The 8952-nt window shown below is 39.3% G+C and overlaps 1 protein-coding gene and 1 long non-coding RNA gene across 2 annotated transcripts in view; one reads left to right on the top strand and one right to left on the bottom strand.

Annotated features, from left to right (window-relative positions):
* Nucleotides 1-8952, top strand: part of CENPP (centromere protein P) — a 225779-nt gene that overhangs the window by 101869 nt on the left and 114958 nt on the right. The window lies entirely within an intron of this gene.
* LOC116872946 overlaps nt 1-8952 on the bottom strand; it is a 175334-nt gene that overhangs the window by 52986 nt on the left and 113396 nt on the right. The window lies entirely within an intron of this gene.

Raw genomic sequence — 8952 nt, 5'->3', positions numbered from 1 at the left:
TGTAATCTTTTTTCTTCCTATCCATGACACAAGTTTCCTTTTTTTTTTTTTTTTACATTTTTTCAAAGATTTGATTGATTTATTTGAGAGAGAGAGAGAGAGCGCCTGATCAAAGGGGGGAAGCAGAGTCCCCGCTGATCATGACCCAAGCCAAAGGCAGATGCTCGACCAGCTGAGCCAACCAGGCGCCCCACAAGTTTTCATTTTCTTAATAGTGTCACTAATTTTGTAAAGCTCAAATTATCTTTTTCTTTTATTGTTGTTTTATGGCTTTTGGTGTCAAGTCAAAGAATTAATTAGCTGACTAAGCAGTTAAAGATTTTTTGTGTTCTCACAGAAGTTTGTAGTTTCAGCTCTTATTTTTAGGTCCATGATCTATTTTGAGTTAGTTTTTGTATGTGTTTTGAGGTTAGGGTCTGAGTTCAGTTTTCTGCATGTGAACATTCAACTCTCAGGACAGTATGTTGAAAAGAAGATTATTTCCCCACTGAGTTAACTGGATATCTGTGTCAAAAATCAGTTAACCATGAATGTACAGGTCTGTTTCTAGATTCTCAGTTATATCCCATTGCTGCCTTCCTGGTTAACAGCAGCTTTACGTTACATTGTGCCATTAGGTAGTATACATCCTCCAACTTTGTTCTTTTCCAAAATCATTTTCATTGTTGCAGGCCCTTTGCATTTCTCTATGATTTGGGGGATTGGTGTGTGCATGTGTACCGTCATAAGTTAACAGGATGATTGAGTGCTGGGTATTGGAACATTGCATTTAAAATGCATACTTTGGGGGCGCCTGGGTGGCTCAGTGGTTAAGCCTCTGCCTTCGGCTCGGGTCATGATCTCAGGGTCCTGGGATCGAGCCCCACATGGGCTCTCTGCTCAGCAGGGAGCCTGCTTCCCTTCCTCTCTCTCTGCCTGCCTCTCTGCCTACTTGTGATCTCTCTCTCTGTTAAATAAATAAATAAAAATCTTTAAAAAAAAAAAATAAATAAAATGCATACTTTGTTGTTGCTGTGTAGTATGGACTCAGTAAGTGCTAGAGGCTCCTATATTTTTTCTTTTAAGATTTCATAGTCTTGTGAGAATACTTAGATATTTTATAACTTTACAAAGCATAATGCTGCTTGTCCCATTTTTCAAATATGCCATTCCTTTGTTTTCCTAAGTATATTTTCTATTAATCAGATCATGTATGAAAATTTCTGCTTGTAGATAAGTGTTATTGTTTACCTTTTTAAAATGTAAAAGTAGTGTTTAAGATTATTTTAAAATATGTCTAGCTGGGACGCCTGGGGGCTCAGTTGGAGAAGCATCTGCCTTCAGCTCAGGTCACGATCTCCGTCCTGGTATCCAGCCCCACATTGGGTTCCCTGCTCAGTGGGGAGCCTGCTTCTCCCTCTGTCTGCCGTACCCCGCAACTTGTGCTCTGTCCCTCTCTCTAATAAATAAATAAATCTTTAAAAAAACAGGTCTAGCTTTTTTGTCTTTATTTTTAGACTTCTACGGCATACAGAATAAGACTGCCCTCCCATGGTGAAAATTAGGAAATTTGTCTAATAAATTTAATGAGTTCATTTTGGGAGGAAAATATTTAGAAATATATATCTTTCTAAAGATACATAGGGAATTAGAGGTAAGCTATTCTATGGACTAAGAATGGACAGAGATAGTAGAATCCCCATTGCTGTAGGGTCACAGCCACTAACCAACCCCAGAGACATGTCATGAGTCACAAGTAAGAAGTCACCTATTCCCTCTGGGAAGCAGCTTACTCATCCTAGAACTTTAAATAAGGCTGCTTCTAGATCCAAAGTTCTGTCATTCCCTTTGTTCTATATGCCACTTTGTCTTTCTGTTATTTGGGGGTTTCCACTTCATAGCCAACTCCTTCCTTTAATCCCATAGGAGAATTCTTGGAGTCACTTTTGAGACTTAGTAGTCTGACATCCTCTGTGTTTTCTGTGAAATTATATAATAGTGCTGCAGATACCCTTTAGGTGAGAGGAATACTTCGGTTTCTTCAAAGTATTGAAATGGTTAGGCATATGAATGAGAGGGGTATTTATGGACCCAAGAAGCAGAACTGCCATTACTTATGTAACAGTTTTTAAGGTTAACAGTTATTAAGAAAATTTATAAAAAATTTTTAAGGAGAGGGTTGTACTGTTGGTGGCAAAGTTCCGCTTGGAGGAGCGAGTTAATGAATGATGTTTGCTGGGAGAGGTGGTAGCGTGGACTAGGGAAGGTGTGGAAGAGCCTCTGGAGTGATGAACATGGTTTGTATCCTGATCCGTATCATGCCACATGTAAAAATTAACTCAAAATGGAACACAGACTTAGGTGTAAGAGCAAAGACTCCTGAATATTAGGAGAAAACATGGATGTCATTTTTTATGACCTTGTATTAGACAACAGTTTCTCAGCTGTGACACCAAAAGCACAAGAAACAAAAGAAATTTAATCAAAACCAAATTTTCTTCCTGTGCCAAAGGATACCATCAAGAAGATGGAAAAACAATCTACAACATGGGAGAAAAATTTTACAGGTTCTATATCTGATAAAGGACTTGTGTCTGGAATAGATGGCAAACCAGACAACACAGTGATAAGAGTAACAGCAACAACCAATTTAAAAATGGGTCAAGGATCTGAACAGACGTTTCTCCAAAGAAGGTAACAAATGGTCATTAAACACCAGAAGAAATGCTTGGTATCAACAGTCATCAGGAAACTGCAAATCAAAAACCACAGTGAATTACCCTATCAGTCTCTAGCATGGCTGCAATTGAAGAGACGGATTATAACAAAAATAAATGAAAGGACAGTAACCAGTATTGGTGAAGGTATGTAGAAGTTAAAACCTGTGTGTGTTGCTGATGGGCATGTAAAATGTGCAGCTACTATGGAAAGGAGTCTACAGTGCCTCAAAGAGTTCAATACAACGTTGCCATTTGAACTGCCAATTACACTTCTAAGTATGTACCCAAGAAAAGTGAAGACTGGTATCTACTGAAACCTCGTAATACACAAGTATTTATAGCAGTATTATTCATAAGAGCCAAGGAAGGGAAACAGCTTGGATGTCCACCACCTGATCAGCGAATGTGGGCCATCCAGAGAGTGGAATGTTAGTTATAAACAGGAATGCAGCCTCAACACAGCTGCAGCATGGGTGGACCTTGGACACATGCTGAGTGGAAGAAGCCCGATGAATGATTCCATTCATATGAAGCATCCAGAATAGGAAAACCCATAGAGACAGAACGTGGGTTTATAGTTACCTAAGGTGGAGAGTTACATTAAGTGGGTAAAGGGTTTCTTTTTGGAGTGATGAAATACTCTGAAATTGATTGTGGTGATGATACTAACCCTGAATACACTAAAAACCACCCAACTGGGGTGCCTGGGTGTCTCAGTCTGATAAATACCTGACTCTTGATCAGGGCTCAGGTCCTGATCTCAGGGTCGTGGGATCCAGCCCAGCATGGGGCTCCACGCTCAGTGGGGAGTCTGCTTGAGATTCTCTTCTCCCTCTGCCTCACCCCTGGCTCACAGGCATGCACGTGGTCTCTCTTCTCTAAATAAATCTTTTAAAAAAATGATGAAAACCAAAGAAATGTGTTTAAATTTTTCAATAAAGCTGTTATTAAAATAACATGGAACTATAAATGAGTAAGATTGGCTGTGAGTTGATAAGTTTTGAAACTAAGAAGTATATGGAAATTTATTATATTGTTTTATCTTTTACTTCTATTGTATTTTCCTTAACAAAAGGACTCAAAATGCAAGTCTTAGTATCAGGACTTCACATGACTGATTATGCCCTGTATGGAAAACTGGGAATGGCATGTTGCTTTTGCCACTTGCCCTGATTTGTCCCTGTGTTTCTGCCCTTTTGGCCCCTCTTTAAGCTCTTTCTCTCTCTATGGAAGGGTTCATTTTAAAGCAGTTCTCTTTATTTCCATGTTCACTGCTGGGAATGCCACCTTGCTTCAGCACTCATCAGAGCTGATTGAGGAAGAGGGTCTGTTTCAAACCTCCCCAGATCCTGTGATAGGAACTGTCCTAAATCCCTACTATAACACTTGAGTGCACTGGGGGAACTGCCCTCTGACTATCGTAGAGCACACCAGTCTGTAGCAGAGCTGGAGGCATGGGTCAACCACCAGGGAGAAAGAAGATGTGCAGGATAAAAATGCATCGTTTCCTTACGGGGAGGATACAAGTTTTTCCTTTCCTTTCAGTGATTTAATTCAGAAACGTGTATTGAGCCAAGGAGGTATGCTAGCCTTTCGTGAGGGTTGGACACAGACAAGGAAGCAGTGCTTGCATCCAAGATTCCTAAAGCCCTCTGGAGAATGTCCAAGGAGACCAAGGAGTAACCAGCTGAGCTAAGTTAGACTGTGATCAGTGCAAAAGAGAGGCACAAAGTACTGGCAAGATTTGGGTGGGCTATGAGAAGCCACATCTGCTCTGGTGGAATCCAGGAAGAGTTGCTGAGGGCGTGACTTTTGACACTGATGTTTGAGTCGTGTTTGATTTTGATGGATGCAAAAGATGGTATCACAAGTACAGGGAGGCCAGGAAGTACAGAGTGATGTGAGAAACAGTTATGCTGGGGCTGGGGCATTAAAAAGATAGCATGAAATAAGCTCAAAAATCATTATTTGAGTAGGTGAACAGGGGTTAAGAATATATTTATTGTGATGAACACTGATAATCTATAGAATTGTTGAATCACTATATTAGATACCTGAACCTAATAGAACCCTATATGTTAACTGTGGAAATTAAAAAAATTTAAATCATTATTTACAAATGGAAATCATGGACAGTCTTGAAAAGTATAGGTGGAGAAATTTTTGTAATTCAGTGATCAATGAGAAGTATCATGGGCTTTCCATGTGGGGACTGACTGTAATTAACCCAGCTAGCATGTGGGTCTGCTTGGTTGATCACATAAGAGTTGGACTGGCAGAATGAGGCCAGGAACTGATTTTGATATTCCAACTAGGAAATAAAGCAGTTGTGACAGAGTGAGAATGACAAGGACGGCAAGACTTGCTGCAGAGGTACAAGAGGCAGAATACACCTGAACAACTGGGAAAGGAAAGGCCAAGAGGGACAGGGACAGTCTGAAGAAATTGTTTAGGATTGATTTTGATTGAGTGTTAAAACTAGGTGTTTGGGTCTGCTTTTAAGAGTTAGTTCTTCCCAGGTGAGGCCCACATTGAGAAGTGGGCTTCAGAGGGCTTCCCTCAATGGTAATGGCTGAATGTGTAAAAATGGACAGGACTGTCAGGGGGGGCAGAGAAAAGAGGCTAAAGGAGGAATATTGGGGGATACTAGCCGTGGAAGAGCAGCCTGAAAGATGGTGTCTCTGGAAGCCAAGTAGCAAAGAGTCCCTGAAGTAAGCACCGTAGGGTGAGCACTGAGCAAGCAAGTGTGCCATCATGGGGAAAGGTGATCATCGAGTCCTAGATCCGCTACAGTTATTTAACCTTGTTTTGCAGTTTCCATGCCTGAAAAACAGGTCATGTGCGTAGGACAGTACTGTGAGGGTTACATTAGTAAGTGCAGGTGAAAGTATTGTTCAGGCTTATTTACACAGTATGATTTGGGGAAAACGGAGAATTGATAAGTCAGATGTAATAGGTTAAGGACTATGTGAGCATAGAGGTGAAGAGGACAGAAGGAAGGCAGTTCTTAAAAAAAAGATGGAGTTATGAAGTAAAGAAAAGTAATGAATAGGTTAAGGAGGAACACAGTTGATTTAAAAAAACAAACTTCAGGGGCCTCTAAGTGACACAGTCTTAAGTGTCTAACTCTTGGTTTCAGCTGAGGTCCAGATTACAGGGTCATGAGGTCGAGACCCACACTGGGCTCCAGGCTTGGCACAGAGTCTGCTTGAGATTCTCTCTCCCTCTCTCTTCTGCCTCTCCTGCTCGTACTCTCTCTCCCTCAAATAAATCTTTAAAAAATAAAAATAACTTTAGTTTTAGTGACTTCAAGTGATTTCCAAAAAGTGTTATTTTTTCCCATTAATTCAATGATCATTTTTATTGATAGTATTTGGGAGAAAATATGGATGGATGGTGTTTGATATTTTTTTCTGTCTTGAAGTCCTTAATAAGCCCAGTAATTTGTAGTGATTTATTTCCAAACTTTAATGGGCTTCAAGTGAGTAATATTTTATATTTACCATAGAATGGGTTTGTGGCCGAAAACTTTTTTTTTTTTTTAAGATTTTATTTATTTGACAGACAGAGATCACAAGTAGGCAGAGAGGCAGGCAGAGAGAGAGAAGGAAGCAGGCTCCCTGCTGAGCAGAGAGCCCGATGTGGGGCTCGATCCCAGGACCCTGGGATCATGACCTGAGCGGAAGGCAGAGGCTTTAGCCCACTGAGCCACCCAGGCACCCCTCTGGCCAAAAACTTCTAATTCAATTTGGTTCTTGATGATTTTTTACTAGTGATTTGTGTTTTGTAAACACCAAAAATGGTTAACAGCTGTGGGATGAAAAACAACATTAACAACAGGAAATTAACTGCAGTGATTTCAGGAATCATTTCCAGGATTTAAAAAGTTTTTGTTCTGGGGGCGCCTGGGTGGCTCAGTGGGTTAGGCCTCTGCCTTCGGCTCAGGTCGTGATCTCAGGGTCCTGGGATCGAGTCCCGCATCGGGCTCTCTGCTCAGTGGGGAGCCTGCTTCCCTCTCTCTCTCTCTCTGCCTGCCTCTCCATCTACTTGTGATCTCTCTCTGTCAAATAGATAAATAAAATCTTAAAAAAAAATTTTTTTTTTTGTTCTGTCTTTTTAGAAAAAGATAAACTTAGCTCTGTTAAGGTCTACTACTGAGATAACAGACTGATCTGTTTGTTAACCTTATGAATTGAATTATTAATTTTAAGACCTGGATTCTTAAAATTTTAGTGAACATTTGACTTTTACTTATCTTCTTATAAGTGGTGGGACATCACAATTTTATTTTTATAATATATTATATCAAAATGAATTACTGAAACTATTGGAACTTTAGAATATTTTAATTTTAAAATGATTATCATTGTAATATATTCTCTTCATAATCTTTAATTTGTCTCATTAGTCAGTAATTTTCCAGTATAATACTTACTCATATTTTATGAACCTTTATGGTTTACCAAAGCAGTTTCACAAACTTTTTTTTTAGTTGAAATATAGTGGACACACAGTGTTCTGTTAGTTTCAGATGTACAACAGAGTGATTTGACAAGTCTATACATTACTCAGTGCTCATGTCAGTAAGCACAGTCAGCATCTGTCCGCACACATTATTGCAGTATCACCGACTATATTCCCTATGATGTACTTTTCATCCCTGTGACTGACTTATATTTGGAACTCTGTGCCTCTTAATCAACTTCACCTTTACCCACTGATCCACTGACCTCCCCTCGGGCAACCACCAGCTCATTTTCTGTATTTAAATCTATTTGTTTGTTCATTTGTTTCATAAATTCCACATACGAGTGAATTCATATGGTATTTGTCTTTCTCTGACTTATTTTACGTAGTGTAATACTCTATCTATCCATGTTGTCACTAGTGTACAATTTAATTCTTTTCCATGGCTGATATTCCATTGTATATATACACATCTTCTTTATCCTCTCATCTGTTGGACACGTGGGTGGCTTCCATATCCTGACTATTGTAAATAATGCCTCGGTAAACATGGGGGTGCATATATCTTTACAAATTAGTGTTTTCATTTCCTTTGGGTAAATACTCAGTAGAGGAATTAGTGGATAAAATCTTTATGTATTTTGGATACTAACCCTTTATCAGATATGTCATTTGCAAATATCTCCTCCCATTCGGTAGATTGCCTTTTTCTAAATTTTTTTTTATGGTTTCCTTCAGTATGCAGAGTTTTTTCTTTTGATGTAGTCCCAAGACTTTATTTTTGCCTTTGTTTCCCTTGCCTCAGGAGACATATCTATAAATATGTTGCTATGGCCAATGTTCAAAATACTACTGCCTGTATTTTCTTTCAGGAATTTTATGGTTTCCCGTCTCACGTTTAGGCTTTTAATCCATTTTTACTTTATTTTTGTATGCGCTGTAAGAAAGTGGGCCAATTTCATCTTTTGCATGTAGCCATCCGGTTTTTCCAGCACTGTTAATTAAAGAGACTGTCTTTTCCCTGTTGTATATTTGTGTCTCTTTTGTTGTAGGGTAATTGATCATACAAGCATTGCTTTATTTCTTTGTCTTTTCCCTGTTGTATATTTGTGTCTCTTTTGTTGTAGGGTAATAGATCATACAAGCATTGCTTTATTTCTTTGTCTTTTCCCTGTTGTATATTTGTGTCTCTTTTGTTGTAGGGTAATTGATCATACAAACATTGCTTTATTTCTTTTTTTTTTAAGATTTTATTTATTTGACAGAGTAAGAGAGAAAGATTACATGAGATTACAGAGAGAGAGATGACAAGTAAGCTGAGAGGCAGGCAGAGAGAGAGGGGGAAGCAGACTCCCTGCTGAGCCGAGAGCCCCATTCAGGGGCTCGAACCCAGGACCCTGAGACCATGACCTGAGCTGAAGGCAGAGGCTTATTAACCCACTGAGCCACCCAGGTGCCCCGAGCATGGTTTTATTTCTGGACTCGTATTTTATTCCATGGATCTATGAGTCTGTTTTTGTGCCGGTACCATACTTTTGATTAGTATAGCTTTGTAGGATACCTTGAAATACAGGATTGTGATACCTCTAGCTTTGTTCTTTCTCAAGATAGCTTTGGCTATTCCGAATCTTCTGTGGTACCAGGCAAGTTTTAGTATTATTTGTTCTCATTCTGTGAAAATTCACATATAATTTGTCATTCAATCCTCATGGCAACCTAACTGATGAGTATTATCACCACTACCCTTTGTAGATGAGACGGACTCAAAAAGATTGTGACTTACCAG

Source organism: Lontra canadensis, unplaced genomic scaffold (assembly GCF_010015895.1).
Source record: "Lontra canadensis isolate GAN:19392208 unplaced genomic scaffold, GSC_riverotter_1.0 scaffold31, whole genome shotgun sequence".
Lineage (NCBI taxonomy): Eukaryota > Metazoa > Chordata > Mammalia > Carnivora > Mustelidae > Lontra > Lontra canadensis.
This window is presented reverse-complemented; position numbering and strand designations above follow the sequence as displayed.